Raw genomic sequence first — 17,455 nt, forward strand, 5'->3', positions numbered from 1 at the left:
CCACTCCACCACCCACCACCTCTTCGGCTTCCCACATGTCCACCCATTCTGTAGTTTTTTCCACACCTTCACCTCTAACTGTTCCTTCCCCACCACGATCCCTGTCCTCTCTCCACACTCCCAGTGTCGAAGTGTCCCGCAGCCCCTACAGCAGTATTTCCACCACACACTACACCGATTTATAATGTGTGTATTTAAATAAAAATGACCAGTTTTATGGTTTCAGTTTTATAGTTTCAAAGTTTTATTAAACAAGTTTATTAAAATTTTAAAAAAGTTTACTAAAAAAAACATTTTTCAATAAAAGTTAAATTATTTTACACTGGTTGTCTGTCATTTCTTTCTTCGGCGAAAAAGGTTAAATACAGGGTATTTAAAAGGTGAAATGGTATTCAAAACTAGGTATATAACTGTGGGTAAATTTTAGCTTTTTGCCACAGTTGTGTTCCTGGTTGTGTTTGAAGCAAAGTATTTTACCTAAAAAGTTGTGTTTATTGTTGGTGATTTCCTAACAATGTACACAACTTTTGTTAAAAGGTGAAATACTTTGCATAAAACACAACCAGGTACACACCTGTGGCCTAAAGCTAAAAATAGAGACCATGACAAGATAGCCAACTTTGGTTGGCAAAGGTATATACTGTTGGTACAGAAGGTACACAAGTTTGGTTGGGCACAAATCTTTCACACTCTGTCATCCTGCCAGTGTACTCTGCCTTGAGGTGACATAAAGTATAGTGCAAAATTGTCCCTCATTACTGAAACCGTCACAGAACTTCTAGTGGTAATGTCATGGTAATCTTGCAAGGTGGTTTCTTCAGAGGTGTCCTCAATGGAAATGGGTTCCTTGCAGATAACAAAATTGTGGAGTACCAGGCACGCTTTGATCACCTCGTCCACAGTTTCTGTCTTGAGGTTGATCGCAGTCAATAGGACCCGCCATTTGGCTGTCAGAATACCAAAGGTACATTCAACCATTCTTCTTGCTCTTGTGAGGTGGTAATTAAAAATGTGTTTTGGTCTTGTCAATCCTCTGCTAGAGTACGGTTTCAAAAGGTGTTCTGACAGCTGGAAGGCTTCATCCCCTACACAGACAAATGGCATAGGTGGACCAGATGTTTGCGGCAGCGGTCTAGGTGGTGGGAACTGGAAGGTGTTTCCATACAGTTTACGCCCCATGGCAGACAGTTTGAAAACTTGAGAGTCATTGGAGCGGCCATAGGCCCCAATATCAACCGCAATAAATTTGTATTCCGCGTCAGCGATGGCCATGAGGACAATTGAAAAATATTTCTTGTAATTGAAATATTCCGATCCCGATCCAGCTGGCTTTACAATGCGGATATGTTTCCCATCCACAGCGCCCAAGCAGTTTGGAAACTGACATATCTGTTGAAACTTGTCAGCAATTTCAATCCACCTCTCTGTTGTGGGCTCTGGTAAAAACTCTTCAGCTAAGGAGTCCCACAGTGCACGGCATGTGTACTTCACAATTCCAGATATGGTGGAAATCCCGAGTCTGTACTGGAAATGCAGTGACGAAAGGGATTCTCCAGTTGCAAGAAATCTGTGGGGAATTAAAAAACAATAAATTAGTTTTAAATCAAAGCATTACATACCAAAACTGAGCTATAACACTTGGAGATACAAACTACCACCAACAAGATTGCAGTGAAAGTGTGCTCTGATGCGAGCATATCCAATAAATGTGGCTTACCTTAAAGTCACCATCAGACGCTCTGCGGGTGAAACAGAGAAGCGGCAATAGGTGTCCGCTTTTCTTATGAGGTGTGCAATGCGCTCCACCAAGTAATCAAAATTCTCCATTTTCATCCTAACATATCCAAAAAATTTATCCGGGTTTCGTCGAAGGTCCATGCATAGTGTAGAATAGACCCCACGCGTCATTCTCTTGGCTGTGATGGGGTGGATCCACAAACGTCGTCTACGATGCCTGATGCGCTGCTGTCTCGCTCTCTCCTTCTCCAGAACAGTCACCCTCAAATGATTTGCCTCCGCTGTAAAATCCGCCAAATTCTTCAAAATATTTCCAATGACAACATCCATCTTCGCCAGTAACTTGCTCTTCTCTCCAACCTGCACTTTCTCCTCTACAACCTGTCAAAGAAGGGCTGTAGGAACATGCTATATATAGTTTTCCAGTAGCCAATCCCGTTCGGAAGGCCACAAGGGTCAATTTTAAAAACCGGATCCGGCGTAATCCGTCGAAAAATGGATAGAAAAACGGATGAACCGGATGAGACGGATCCGGTTTTACGAAACAGTTGCCGGATCCGGCGTTCCGGCACGACGCCGGATCGCGCCTGACGCCGAAAACCTGATGTGTGAAAGTAGCCTAAGAAGATAAATTGGCATCAATGTCATCCCCTGAAGAAGAAGTGGTCTTTCACTTTGAAACGCGTTGGGAATAAAGAGTTAAAGTTTCTCATGTGGTGATTTTATCCTGGTCTCAGCAGCGCACAGTAAGCCTAAATATCTTATCCAAAAGGAGTTATATTGGCGGTCACGTTTTGTGAACCTTCGGGCGTGCAGCAGGCTGACATTGATTTACATGCTTTTATCCCCTCTGGAAAAGGTGAGTAGATTCCATTTGAATTTATTCCATCTTCCACCCAGATAAGACCCTATTGCGCTTTTTCTTTCCTCAGTTTTATTCAGAACAGTTTGTAGGATTCTGTCTCGAAATGGCCTCCATGGTCGAATCAGTGCCCAGAAGCCAGCGCTAAACAAAAGGCAAATAAAAAACCATGTGGCATTTGCAAAGTCCCACAGCCTACTAAACAGATGGATGCTGGAAAAGTGGCAGAAGGTGGATTTCTCTGATGAATCTTCAGTAGAATTACACCACAGCCGCCGCAAATACTGCAGGAGACCTACTGGAGCCCGTATGGATCTAAAATACACCCAGAAAACAGTTAAATTTGGTGGTGGAAATATCATGGTCTGAGGTTACATTCAGTATGGGGGTGTGCGAAACATTTGCAAGGTGGAAGGCAATATCAATAGCCTAAAATATCAATAAGTATTGGCTACCTCTTATATTCCAAATCATAAAAGGGGTCAAATTCTGCAGCAGGATGGTGCTCCATCTCATACATTCATCTCTACAACAAATTTCCTCCAGGCAAAAAAGATCAAGGTGCTCAAGGACTGGCCAGCCCAGTCATTAGACATGAACGTCATTGAGCATGTTTGGGGTAGGAGGAAAGAGGAAGCTTGGAAGACAAAACCAAAGAATCTAGATGAACTCTGGGAGGCATGTAAGACTGCATTCTTTGCTATTCTTGATGACTTCATTAATAAATTGTATGAATCATTGTTGAACCGCATGGATGCAGTCCTTCAAGCTCATGGAAGTCACACAAAATATTAAATATGACTTTAATAGCACCACAACTTCATTCACTAATGTTATGCAACATATATTTCTATTTTAAGTTAATTATTTGTTTGAATATCACATTACTTTCTGTGGCCGACAAAACCTTTGTCTTGCCAAAATCTGACCATTCTGTGTCTATTTAGTGATCAATTTTTCTGCACTGATGCCAATTTATTTTCTTAACCTAAACCACATTTTGGAGGGTTTTATGCTTTCAAAAGAATAATTTATACAACCAATGGATGAATTTAATGTCAGGATTTAAGCTTTTATTTACATAACATGGATAAGCGACATAACTTCTGTCAGGGAATGTACTTCCTAAAAATAAAAAGGCAGTACCTTTTAACTCACCCTAACCACCTCCCACAATGGGCTAGTCCTGAACATTAACACTATCTTATCCTATTGTCATCAAATAACTACAGTCACTATCTTATGTCCTATAGTACACCTAATATACTGTATGTCTTACCCTATACTTATTCTGCACTGTACACTACCCACATTATGCATAACATTTACGTTACCTATACATTATAATATCACAATACATGGCAATTCACATTATACCACATAACTACACAATACATTCCAAAACCGCAGGTCATGGTTTACACTTCACATGACACAATAAATCTATGAAAGTTGAATCATACAATTCACATGACGCAATTGGTGTCTTCAGGGGCATGAACACAAAAGTACAACCCTTAAATAAATAAATGGCAATTTGTTCTTTGGCCCACTAGAACCTGTACAGGATAATGCAGCTCATAGGACTTATTATTATTATTTATTTATAAAGCACCATTGGTTCCATGGTGCTGTACATGAGGAATATTACAAAACATTAACTGCGTCTGGCACCCTCAGCTTGACATCCTGGCTAACTCTGTAGCCTACTAGGCTCTCTGATATCATTGGGTAGTAAGCTCCAGAGGTGCCCAGCTGGGGATGCTAAATGAAGAAGTGAAAACTAGCTGCAATTTAGAAAAGGCCACCAGCGCAAATTAAATTGCTGTAGAGCCCAAAAAGTTCTACCTTGGTCTCATCTGACCAAAGGATCTTTTTCCACATGCCATGTAGGGGACACAGCTAGAATGTGTAAGAAGATGCTCTGGTCAGATGAGACCATGTCAGGGTTGGTGGATTGCAAAGAATAAATTTAATAATAAAGTGCAATCGCAACACGGAGTCCACAAGCTCAGCTAACCACCAAGAGGAGCAGAAAATATAAGAAGTGTGCTATACTCTGTTAAACCCACAGGGAATAAGCATGGTGGTTGAGCTTGCCCCGCAACTGACCAATGCAAAATGCACACGTGGCCGAGACAGGTGCTAAGTGAAGCAAAAAGGCAAAATCTACACTACCTATCTGAAGTTGACCATGGCTAACCACACAAAAGCATAGACAGACAGAGTGCTAGAGTATCCACCCACACACAAAAAATGACGCTAGCAAGCCCATGTGCGCCGCAGCAAGCCTTTTATGTGGTAGGCTCCACCCCAAACACTCACGCCCAGTTGGATGGGGCATCGCCCGTGGGCCAATCCGGAGCTGCCACATTACCAGAGCACTTGGCATCCGACCATCAATGAGAAGGTGACATGTCACGGACATGCTCAGTAAAATGATTTCTGGACTTAGACTCCAGATAGTAAGGCTGCATCTGTATACCACTGGTTACCATAGACTTAGATGCAGTGACAGCAGTAACCCCATCGACACTACGAAGCAGTGAAAGATGCTGGGACCGATGCTTGTGCTGAGTAACAATCCCAGCGGCTGGGCCTGAATGGGAGAACACAGCACCAGACAGTGTTTGGGATCTGTCCCATGCAGCAGAAGAATCCCGGTGTTTAACAGACCGTAGTAGAACTTTTTGGGCTAAATGCAAAATGCTATATGTGGCAGAAAACTGACACTGTGCATCACCCTAAAAAAAATCATCCCCACCTTCAAACAAGGAGGTGGCAGCATCATTGTGTGGGGTTGATTTTCTTCCGTAGGGACAGGGAGCTGGTCAGAGTTGATGGATAGATTTAAATACAGGGCAATACTGGAGAAAAACCTGCTAGAGGCTGCTAGAACTCTAGTTCCTATGTTTTTGTGCATAGTTGAGTCTTTTGGCATTGTTTCCTGGTATGACTGTTGGCAACAATTCTTTCATGAATACTATTTCTGGTCAGGCTTTTCTGAACAGTAGGTGGATGTAGCTGAGTCCTATTGGTTGCCACCATTTCTGAGTTGCTAGCACTGATTGTCATCTTGTATTTTTGAATGTTAAGTAAGCATGATCTGTCTTTTGTCTGTTTCACTAAGTTTCTTTTGAAGACCATTGTTTCTATAGTTCTAAATTTTTCCCATTTCTTGGTGTCCTCAATGCTGAGAAATAAGGGCATTTACGTATTTGTCAAGCAAAACCATCAAGAAGGCATCTGATAAGCTATAAATTTATTTAGCAGCAGAAAAACTACCCAAAACATACAGTCATTGTCTTAAAGAACTATATTCAACAAAAAGAAAAATCTGGAGTCCTGGGCATGGTGCTATGGCTGACCTCAACATCATCGAGTTTGGGACAACATGAAGAGTCAGGAGAATTTATGTAACCCTACATTTGCAGAATGTCTATAAATCTGTTTTCCACATCTTTCATCCACATCTTTCTAAAAATTTTGCACAGCACTGTGTATCTATATACAGTTAGGTCCATATATTTGGACAGAGACAACATTTTTCTAATTTTGGTTCTAGACATTACCACAATGAATTTTAAACAAAACAATTCAGATGCAGCTGAAGTTCAGACTTTCAGCTTTCATTTGAGGGTATCCACATTAAAATTGGATGAAGGGTTTAGGAGTTTCAGCTCCTTAACATGTGCCACCCTGTTTATAAAGGGACCAAAAGTAAATAATAAATTGTAAATAACCAAAAGTAAATAATAATCGGACAGATTAAATAATTGTAAATATTATGTTCATTTCTAGTACTTGGTTGAAAACCCTTTGTTGGCAATGACTGCCTGAAGTCTTGAACTCATGGACATCACCAGGTGCTGTGTTTCCTCCTTTTTGATGCTCTGCCAGGCCTTCACTGCGGTGGTTTTCAGTTGCTGTTTGCTTGTGGGCCTTTCTGTCTGAAGTTTAGTCTTTAACAAGTGAAATGCATGCTCAATTGGGTTGAGATCAGGTGACTGACTTGGCCATTCAAGAATATTCCACTTCTTTGCTTTAATAAACTCCTGGGTTGCTTTGGCTTTATGTTTTGGGTCATTGTCCATCTGTAGTATGAAACGACGACCAATCAGTTTGGCTGCATTTGGCTGGATCTGAGCACACAGTATGGCTCTGAATACCTCAGAATTCATTCGGCTGCTTCTGTCCTGTGTCACATCATCAATAAACACTAGTGACCCAGTGCCACTGGCAGCCATGCATGCCCAAGCAATCACACTGCCTCCGCTGTGTTTTACAGATGATGTGGTATGCTTTGGATCATGAGCCTTCGCCATACTTTTCTCTTTCCATCATTCTGGTAGAGGTTGATCTTGGTTTCATCTGTCCAAAGAATGTTCTTCCAGAACTGTGATGGCTTTTTTAGATGTTTTTTAGCAAAGTCCAGTCTAGCCTTTTTATTCTTTATGCTTATGAGTGGCTTGCACCGTGTAGTGAGCCCTCTGTATTTACTTTCATGCAGTCTTCTCTTTATGGCAGATTTGGATATTGATACGCCTACTTCCTGGAGAGTGTTGTTCACTTGGTTGGCTGTTGTAAAGGGGTTTCTTTTCACCATGGAGATTATTCTGCGATCATCCACCACTGTTGTCTTCCGTGAGCGCCCAGGTCTTTTTGCATTGATGAGTTCACCAGTGCTTTCTTTCTTTCTTAGGATGTACCAAACTGTAGATTTTGGCACTCCTAATGTTATAGCAATTTCTCGGATGGGTTTTCTCTGTTTTTGCAGCTTAAGGATGGCTTGTTTCACCTCCATGGACAGCTCCTTTGACCGCCTGTTTCCTTCACAGCAAAACCTTCCAAATGCAAGCACCACACCTCAAATCAACTCCAGGCCTTTTATCTGCTTAATTGAGAATGACATAACGAAGGAATTGCCCACACCTGTCCATGAAATAGCCTTGGAATCAATTGTCCAATTACTTTTGGTCCCTTTAAAAACAGGGTGGCACATGTTAAGGAGCTGAAACTCCTAAACCCTTCATCCAATTTTAATGTGGATACCCTCAAATGAAAGCTGAAAGTCTGAACTTCAGCTGCATCTGATTTGTTTTGTTTAAAATTCATTGTGGTAATGTCTAGAACCAAAATTAGAAAAATGTTGTCTCTGTCTAAATATATAAGGACCTAACTGTATGCACTGCTCAAAAAATAAAGGAAACATTAAAACAACACAATGTAACTCCAAGTCAATCACACTTCAGTGAAATCAACTTGTCCAGCAATACCTATTGTGAATCAATTTTTGCTGTTGTGCAAATGGAACAGACAACAGCTAGAAATGATAGGCAATTAGCAAGACAACCCCTATAAAGAAGTGGTTGTACAGGTGGTGTCCACAGACTATTTCTCTGTTCTCATCCTTTTTGGCTGTTGTTTTGGTCACTCTTGCATTTTGTCATTGCTGTCACCCCTACAGTAGCATGATGTGATGTCTACAGCCCACTGAAGTTGCTCAGGTAATTCAGCTCATCCAGGATGGCACATCAATATGAGCTGTGGCAAGGATAGCTGTGTCTGCCAGTACAGTGTCCAGAGCATGGATCAGATACAAGGAGACAGACCACTACATCAGGAGACGTGGAGGGGTCCATATGAGGACAACAACCCAGCAGCAGGACAAATGCCTCCTCCTTTGTGCAAGGAGGAACAGGAAGAGCAGTGCCAGAGCCCTGCAAAATGACCTCTAGCAGGACAAGTGGGTGTTCTGCTTACATCTCAACACCGTGCAGGGTGATTGGTATTTGCCAAAGAACTCCAAGATTGGCAAATTTGACATTGGCATCTTGTGCTCTTCACGGAGGAGAGCAAGTTCACACTGAGCACATGTGACAGACGCGCCAAGAGTCTGGAGGTGCTGTGGAGAACGCTCTGCTGCCTGCAACGTTCTGCTGTCTGCTCTGCTGCATGGCAATGTTACACCTCATGTGGCTGAAATGTGTCAGCAGTTCATGCATGATGAAGACATTGATGCTATGAACTGGCCTGCCCAGTCCCCAGATCTGAAGCCAATCAACCACATCTGGGACATCATGTCTCATTCCATCCTCCAAAGCCACATTGTGCCACAGACTTTCCAGGAGCTGACAGATGTTTTATTCTAAATCCAGACCTCCATGGAATAATTTTTAGATTTTATTGTTTTCAACGCATTTCACTATGTAATGAATAAAGATTTACAAGTGGAATATTTCATTCAATGATATATATTATATGGTATTTAGTGTGTATATATATATATATATATATATATATATATATATACACATATATGTGTATATTTATATAGGCAGTTAGGCAGTGCCCAAGCTATTGACTAGATGTCTAGATGTGTTCTGCAGTTGTTCATTACCTGGTCATGGAAGTAAGTTGGAACAGGGCTGAGGAAGAAAGAAGCTAATACTCATTGCTGACACCTCCGGCCAGCCCACTACTGACTACTCTTGTCTCCTTCTTTCTACTCTTGTGTGCTGCAACCCTGGATGCTTTGCTATTGTGACCTTTGGGGCCTGGATGAGGCTGGACATCTTGGAGAGGTGGCATACCATGGTCAAAAGAAGAGGACTGGATGGTGAGCAGTGAGGTGGCTGGAGAGAAGAGTATTATTTTTTTCATCAATATTCACCTCTCAAGCTGTCTGCTCCTTTTCTTTTCATTGGACACACCACATCTCCAAGCACTTAACTACAGTCCAGGACTTCAAGCCATGTCCAGGCGTAGAAAATGACTGCGCATCGAAAGGATGCAATATCAACATTGCAACTTTATATTGCAGTGACCTCAGGGGTATGGAATGTCTGGACGTTCTGGAGATGCGGCACAAGATGTCAAGAAGAGGACCAGACAGCAAGCAGCAGGGCAGCCAAAGAGCTGAATTTTTTTGTATATTTTTTAACCAATGTTCACATCACTGTCCGTACTTCTTCTTTCTGTCATTGGCTAGGACTTACTGCTATGTCCAGGCCAGGCCCTACTGCATAAAAAAATTGTAATTACACGTGATCCTTATGACGTGCAGTGAGCTTCGTGGCTGTAAGTCCTGGTCTATAGTAAAGAGGCCAAAGATGCAGCACACAACGGCAGAAAGAAGAGGACCGAGCGCCGGCCAGAGAGGATAGCGTGTGGTGAGTTTAGAGTTTTTTTTAACTTTCGATGTTTGAGTCTAGAGGTTTTACGTAAGTTGGATGCTCCTAAGTTGAGGACTAATATATATATATATATATACATATATATTATTGACTTAATATTCATTGGAGTTCTAATTCTAGAAAGATTGAAGAACTGATGCAACATATTCATCCATGTTCTCTATTAAATAATAGATCTTTTAATGTAAGAATGAAAGAATGAAAGAGTATGAAAACGTATTGACTGGATATTGTTTTAATCTTTTGTAAACATTTGCAGAAGCAAATGAAGAATATATATTTTTAAGTACTAGTGTTTTCTGTAATTAAAAACAAGAAATGAAAGATATATAAATATAGAAAAAAACAGCAATATAGGTCTCAGAAATCATCTTTTTTTCACATCACTTACTTTCCTTGAATGTTCTGAAGCATGTATTGTCTGTGCTTCTTTCAGCCTTAAAAACTCATTTCCAGCGTTGTGACATATCAACTGTATTTTCAGTATGGCCACCTACTAATTTTGACTTTTAATCTCTCATGTTTTATTTAGTTTAACTAAACTGCAGTCCATTGTTTTTCTAATACATGTACTAAAACTTCACTTCAAATAAGATTCAGTAAAAATGTAATTAATTCCTGTTATTGGGAGCCTGTACAGTATTGTAGGTTCATTGTTAAAGATCACATGCAGTAAGTACAAAGAATACTAGTTCCAGACCATCTACTTGCCATCCACATGCCCAGACAGCCATAAATTATTTTCATTGATATATCTTGCATTGAACTTTTGAAAAGACTTTTGAAAATTGACTGTAAAACTAAGGGTCCCGTCACATTTAGCAATGCACCAGTGATCCCAACCACGATACGACCCGGTCAGGATCGCTGGTGCATTGCTAAATGGTCGCTAGTGAGCTGCCACACAGGCAGATCTCACTAGCAATGCAGCAGCGGTCGGCGGTCGTTACTTACCTGTCAGACGCGGCGATGAAGACGTCCTCCTGCCCGCGTCCACGCGTCGCCAGCAGGAAGCCCAGCAGGAAGCTGCCGACGAGAAATGGCCCAGGACGTTCTTGCGCGATCAGCCATAGACAGCGGGGGAGCCGGTCGGAGGTAAGTGTCACATATAGTGATATCGCTAGCAATATCGCTGCTGCATCACAAAATCGGTGACGCTTAAGTGATATCGCTAGCGATCTCGCTTAGTGTGACGGGGCCTTTAAAGTAGTGCAATTAGGACAATACAAACATAAAACTCAGCAAGTACCATGATAAACACAGAAAACCAAAAATGGAATTTACATTATTTTAGGCAACATTTTAAACAACATTACTATCTTCTTTTTGTAAGTTTAAGTTTTCCATAAATTATATACAACATTTATTGATTTTAATTTTAAACAAACTTTAGCAAATTATAATCTTGAGAATTTGAAACTTTTTAACATATTTGCTCTCATCCAAATATATGAGGTTTTCTTAAAAGTCTTGTGTTATTGTAGTGGATAAGAGTGTGTTAAATTAGATAAAAGGTAAAGGGCTTGTCCAGGACTGAATTATGGATGACTAAAGGCCCTTTTACATTTAGCGATGCACCAGCGATCCAACCAGCGATCCGACCCGGTCAGGATCGCTGGTGCATCGCTAAATGATCGCTAGTGAGCTTTCATACAGAAAGATCTCACAGCGATGCAGCAGCGACGCAGCGCACGATACTTACCATTCACACACAGCGATCCTGCGTCCTCCCGCCCGCGTCCAGCGTCGCTCGTCGTCACAGCAGGAAGTGTCAGCAGGAAGCGCCCGACGAGAAATGGAGCCGGACATTCTCGCGCGATCAGCGATAACCAGCGGGGGAGCCGGTCGCTGGTAAGTATCACACATAGCGATATCGCTAGCAATATCGCTATAACGTCACAAAACCAGTGACGTTTTAGCGATATTGCTAGCGATATCGCTTAGTGTAAAACCCCCTTTATCCATGGATAGCTCATCAATATTGAATGTGTCCAACAGTCAACACTTCCATCAATCAACTTAAATCTACTCCTACAACAGCCAGAACAAAGCTCTGTACATGGCGAAACTCAAGAGCTCAGTGGCTAATGCTGAGAACTGCTGTTTATCTCCCATTCACATGAATGGGAGAAAAATGCAGTGTAATGAAAGATAATCAGCAGTACTCATCAGCCAGAACATATTTGAGCTAATTGGTGACAGTATCGTGTGTTGGATCCCCACTGATCTTATATTGATTATCTGTAACATAGGTCATCAAGGATTCAGTCCTGGACCATCCCATTAAGAAGCCCATAAATGTCAGTCACCAGAACTCACCATTTATAACTGATTTTTTTCATCTGTATGGATGATGTTGGAGAAAGATGGATGAGGCATTTTGGATTTTTAAAGCTTTTTAGAGAGGAAGTTATTGATGGACTTTCCTTCAAAAAGTGGTTATTGCTAAGATTGGGTCACACTTGTGGAAAACTTGTCATCAGGCAGAGAAAGCCTCTCAGACTACCTCATGTACCTCTAGACTTTAATAGCTGTGTGCAAAAAAAGTGGCCTTTAGGCAAACATCTGTCCAGTATTTATAAGTTTGTATATCTCTGTAGTAGCAAAATTGAGGATTTGGCCTTCTACTGTGCTTGCCTGGATCATACTGTAGCTGCCATCAGAGAAATGAAGTTTGAATTGTTATCATGGGAACAAGTTAAAATAGGCTGCAATTAGCTGCTACCCATCAGACATATGGGCCCCCATTCATAAAAATCAGCATTGTTCATGCCAGTCTTGATAAAGGGTAGGGTGGAGAAAGAGGCCATTAATGAGTCAATCAAATTAGTGTGCACCTCTGTTCTTCTTGACAAATCTTACTCTAGTCAAAGACTGGAGTAAAGGTTTTTGGCTTAAGGTATGCCACAATTCAACCTCAATTAGACAAAAGGACATCACCACATCTCATTCTTCCCTTGTCCTACCCCAGCTCCACCAATTTTGGCATAACTGGCCAAAACTGGCGTGACAATGCCAAAAGTTGCAAAAAATGTTAGCAACATTGTGTTTACAAGTTTTAAAAGTATTTGTTGATGAATCCAAGTCCTACATACTGTAAGTGTTAGACTTTAATTAATCTGTTCTTCCTGCATCCACTACTACATACTGTATGTTGAATGGTCTTGACAGGATGTCCAAAAATCACATTTTTAACATTTACGGAAATGGAAGAGTGGATTACTGTATTTGAGAAAAAGTGTAACAGTACACGATGGAGATTGTGCACATAATGAAGGGCTCGGAAGCAAAGATGTTTCTGATGGTGGTCCTGAATTATGCTAAAGATCTACTACAATTAGTAAATTCTGTTTCTTTCCTCAAACTTTAGTAAGCTACAATATGCATTCTTAATGCAAGAATTTTCCTGTACTTTGAGTCCCAGACAGTTTTTCTCATGAGTACATTGCACAAGGTGGTGCAGGGTATAGAAATATGTGTTTCATAAAACAAAAGACAGCTCTGACTTTTCAAAAACATTTTGTGTTTCATAGTATAATTACATTTTCCACTCTTTATTCTTCATATATTGAAATCTGAAGAAAGGTACACAGACGTAATTATTTTTGATATTGTGAAAATGTGTCAGTCTGTCCTTATTGTGCCTTTGGCAACCTGATGGCTAAGCTGGAACAGTAGACATTTTTGTACTAATTAATTAGTTTATGCAACTATATCAGATGGCTAGAGATACCGGGATGTGCAGTAATTAGTGCGATGCAAAGCAGTACATAACTTTATACATTAAAAAGAGTTTCTGAGGGCAGAAGGTTTGTAAAAAGAAGTTGCCATGGGGTAAATGATTTCTAATAATGCCCTAATGTACCGTAAATTATCAACTGTTTCTTCTCTGTACTTTTTGCTCAAAAAGAAGGAGCAATATAATAGGGCATAAATAATTATGCAGATGTTTGTGGATGTCTGATAGTGTGGATCTTCACTTCCCTTTATATGCTCTTTTCTGAAACTAAGCATGACATTTTCAATATTAGACAAGTTGTTCTGAATGGATTACCTGCATTTAATCACACAATCAATCCAAAAGATAAATAAAAACTTGCAGGTCAGTGGATAACTAACTGTTGGGATCACCACGATCCAAAGAACAGGGCTGCAACCTCAGTTTGGAGCCAGCATTACATTTGTCCTCCATGGACCTCCCAATTATAGCCCTGTATGCTCTACTCTAACAGGGTATTTCAGAACTTGGTGGTTAGACCCCCACCATTTCCCACCAATCCTTTGGATAGCTGATAAAGTTAAGGGATACACTATTATGTAAATAGTTTTGGAAGCAATTCATTTAACATCTTAATGACCACCGATACGCTTTTTAATGGCAGCAGCTAAGGGTACTTATTCCTCAGCACAGCTCTTTAACGGCGATGAGAAATAAGGTTATAGCACCCCCCAGTGTTGGAAAATCTCTGGGGTCTCAGCTTACAGGGGTAGCTGAGACCCCAGAGAATATGATTCGGGTTGGTTTTTACCACCCACAGTGTTGCGATCACCGTTATTACCGACGTATCGGTGACCGCAAAAAAGTTTGATTTCCTGATTATTTCCCTCTCCTCTGATATGATATAGCACATCAGAGGAAAGAGAAATGAGGTCCCCCGAGCAATCAGTTACCTCAGGCACCTCCTGCATCCCCCATTCCTGTCCCCCGGCCCTCAGTGTCTTTTTCTGTGAAGAGAATGGAGGGCGCATGCGCCGAAATCTGCCACACGGCAGCAATAGGAGATTTCTCCTATTGTTTCATTTTGATGACTGTGATAGACCCTATCACAGAGTGATCAAAATAAAATAATAGTAAATAACCCCCCCTTTATCACCTCCTTCGTTAGGTAAAAATAATAAAATAAAAAACGTGTTTTTTTTATTTATCCATTAGGGTTAGGGTTATGATTCGGGTTATAGTTGGGGTTATAGCTAGGGTTAGGGTTGGGGCTAGGGTTAGGGTTTGGGCTAGGGTTAGGGTTGGGGTTAGAGCTAGAGTTAGGGTTGTGCTAGGGTCAGGGTTATGGCTAGGGTTAAAGCTATGGTTAGGGTTGGGCTATGGTTAGGATGGAGGCTAGCGTTAGGGTTGGGGTTAGGGTTGTGTTGGGGTTAGGGTTGAGGTGTTGGGGTTAGAATAATGTTGGGGTTAGGGTTGTCGTTAGGGTTATTATTTACGGTTGGGATTAGGGTTAGAGGTGTGTTAGGGTTGGGTTAGGGCTGTGTTAGTATGTAGTATATATGTAGTATTTATGTAATATGTATGTATGTTGTATGAATGTAGTATGTATGATGTATGCATGTAGTATGTATGTATGTTGTATGAATGTAGTATATATGTAGTATGTATGTAGTATGTATGTATGTTGTATGAATGTAGTATGTATGATGTATGCATGTAGTATGTATGTATGTTGTATGAATGTTGTATATATGTAGTATGTATGTAGTATGTATGTAGTATGTAGTATGTATGTTTTGTTTTTTTTACATTCAACACATTAGCTGGATGATGGGACTACTACTGTCCCATCATTGGCTAATGTGTCAATCACTGTCATTGTAGCAGGCATAGCCCGATGGGACTTGTAGTCCCATTGGACGATGCCTGCACACACACACAACCCCCGGCAGGCCCGCACAGACCCCCGGCAGACCCGTACAGACCCTCGGCAGGCCCGCACAGACCCCCGGCAGCCTTCACAGACCCCCGGCAGACTGCACAGACCCCCGGCAGGCCCGTACAGACCCCCGGCAGCCCACACAGAACACTGGCATGCCCGCACAGACCCCCGGCAGCTCGCACAGACCCCTGGCAGGCCCGTACAGACCCCAGGCAGCCCGCACAGACCCCCGGCAGGCCTGCTCAGACCCCCGGCAGCCCACACAGACCCCCGACAGGCCCATACAGACCCCCGGCAGGCCCACACAGACCCCGGCAGGCCCGCACAGACCGCGCATCATGATGACATAATTTCAGCAGCCAATCACAGCCATGCCATTAGTTAACATGGCTAACACAACTGGCTCATTGCATTATGGGAACTTCCGATACCGGTATTCGATATTGTAAAAATATCAGAACTCGGTATCGGAACTCCGATGCAGCAAATATCGTCCAATACCCGATATTTGCAGTATCGGAATGCTCAACACTATTGGTGAGCTTACGTTGTTCTTGTGCTCTGACTGTTTTATTTTCTTTTTTAAGGGTTTAATTTATGGTAAAAAAATTGTAATTCTTGATCAACTAGACTTCTATGAATTTGGGAATATATATATATATACTGTATATATACTGTATATATATATATAACTTATTTATTTTTGTTAAAGGAAAATTTGGGAGCTGATTATATATATATATATATATACACTCACTGGCCACTTTATTAGGTACACCTGTCCAACTGTGTGTTAAGACTTAATTTCTAATCAGCCAATCACATGGCGGCAACTCAGTGCATTTAGGCATGTAGACATGGTCAAGACAATCTCCTGCAGTTCAAACCGAGCATCAGTATGGGGAAGAAAGGTGATTTGAGTGCCTTTGAACGTGGCATGATTGTTGGTGCCAGAAGGGCTGGTCTGAGTATTTCAGAAACTGCTGATCTACTGGGATTTTCACGCACAACCATCTCTAGGGTTTACAGAGAATGGTCCGAAAAAGAAAAAAAATCCAGTGAGCGGCAGTTCTGTGGCCGGAAATGCCATGTTGATGCCAGAGGTCAGAGGAGAATGGGCAGACTGGTTCGAGCTGATAGAAAGGCAACAGTGACTCAAATTGCCACCCGTTACAACCAAGGTAGGCAGAAGAGCATCTCTGAACGCACAGTGCGTCGAACTTTGAGGCAGATGGGCTACAGCAGCAGAAGACCACACTGGGTACCACTCCTCTCAGCTAAGAACAGGAAACTGAGGCTACAATTTGCACAAGCTCATCGAAATTGGACAGTAGAAGATTGGAAAAACGTTGCCTGGTCTGATGAGTCTCGATTTCTGCTGCGACATTCGGATGGTAGGGTCAGAATTTGGCATAAACAACATGAAAGCATGGATCCATCCTGCCTTGTATCAACGGTTCAGGCTGGTGGTGGTGGTGTCATGGTGTGGGGAATTTTTTCTGGGCACTCTTTGGGCCCCTTGGTACCAATTGAGCATCGTTGCAACGCCACAGCCTACCTGAGTATTGTTGCTGACCATGTCCATCCCTTTATGACCACAATGTACCCAACATCTGATGGCTACTTTCAGCAGGATAATGCGCCATGTCATAAAGCTCGAATCATCTCAGATTGGTTTCTTGAACATGACAATGAGTTTACTGTACTCAAATGGCCTCCTCAGTCACCAGATCTCAATCCAATAGAGCATCTTTGGGATGTGGTGGAACGGGAGATTCGCATCAGGGATGTGCAGCCGACAAATCTGCGCCAACTGTGTGATGCCATCATGTCAATATGGTCCAAAATCTCTGAGGAATGCTTCCAGCACCTTGTTGAATCTCTGCCACGAAGAATTGAGGCAGTTCTGAAGGCAAAAGGGGTCCAACCCGTTACTAGCATGGTGTACCTAATAAAGTGGCCAGTGAGTGTATATATATATATATATATATATATATATA

At 41.7% G+C, this 17,455-nt stretch overlaps 1 protein-coding gene across 9 annotated transcripts in view; it reads left to right on the forward strand.

Annotated features, from left to right (window-relative positions):
- TENM3 (teneurin transmembrane protein 3) overlaps positions 1-17,455 on the forward strand; it is a 1,679,324-nt gene that overhangs the window by 176,281 nt on the left and 1,485,588 nt on the right. The window lies entirely within an intron of this gene.

Source organism: Dendrobates tinctorius, unplaced genomic scaffold (assembly GCF_039654945.1).
Source record: "Dendrobates tinctorius isolate UK_male_01 unplaced genomic scaffold, ASM3965494v1 ptg000008l, whole genome shotgun sequence".
NCBI classification, from domain to species: Eukaryota; Metazoa; Chordata; class Amphibia; order Anura; family Dendrobatidae; genus Dendrobates; species Dendrobates tinctorius.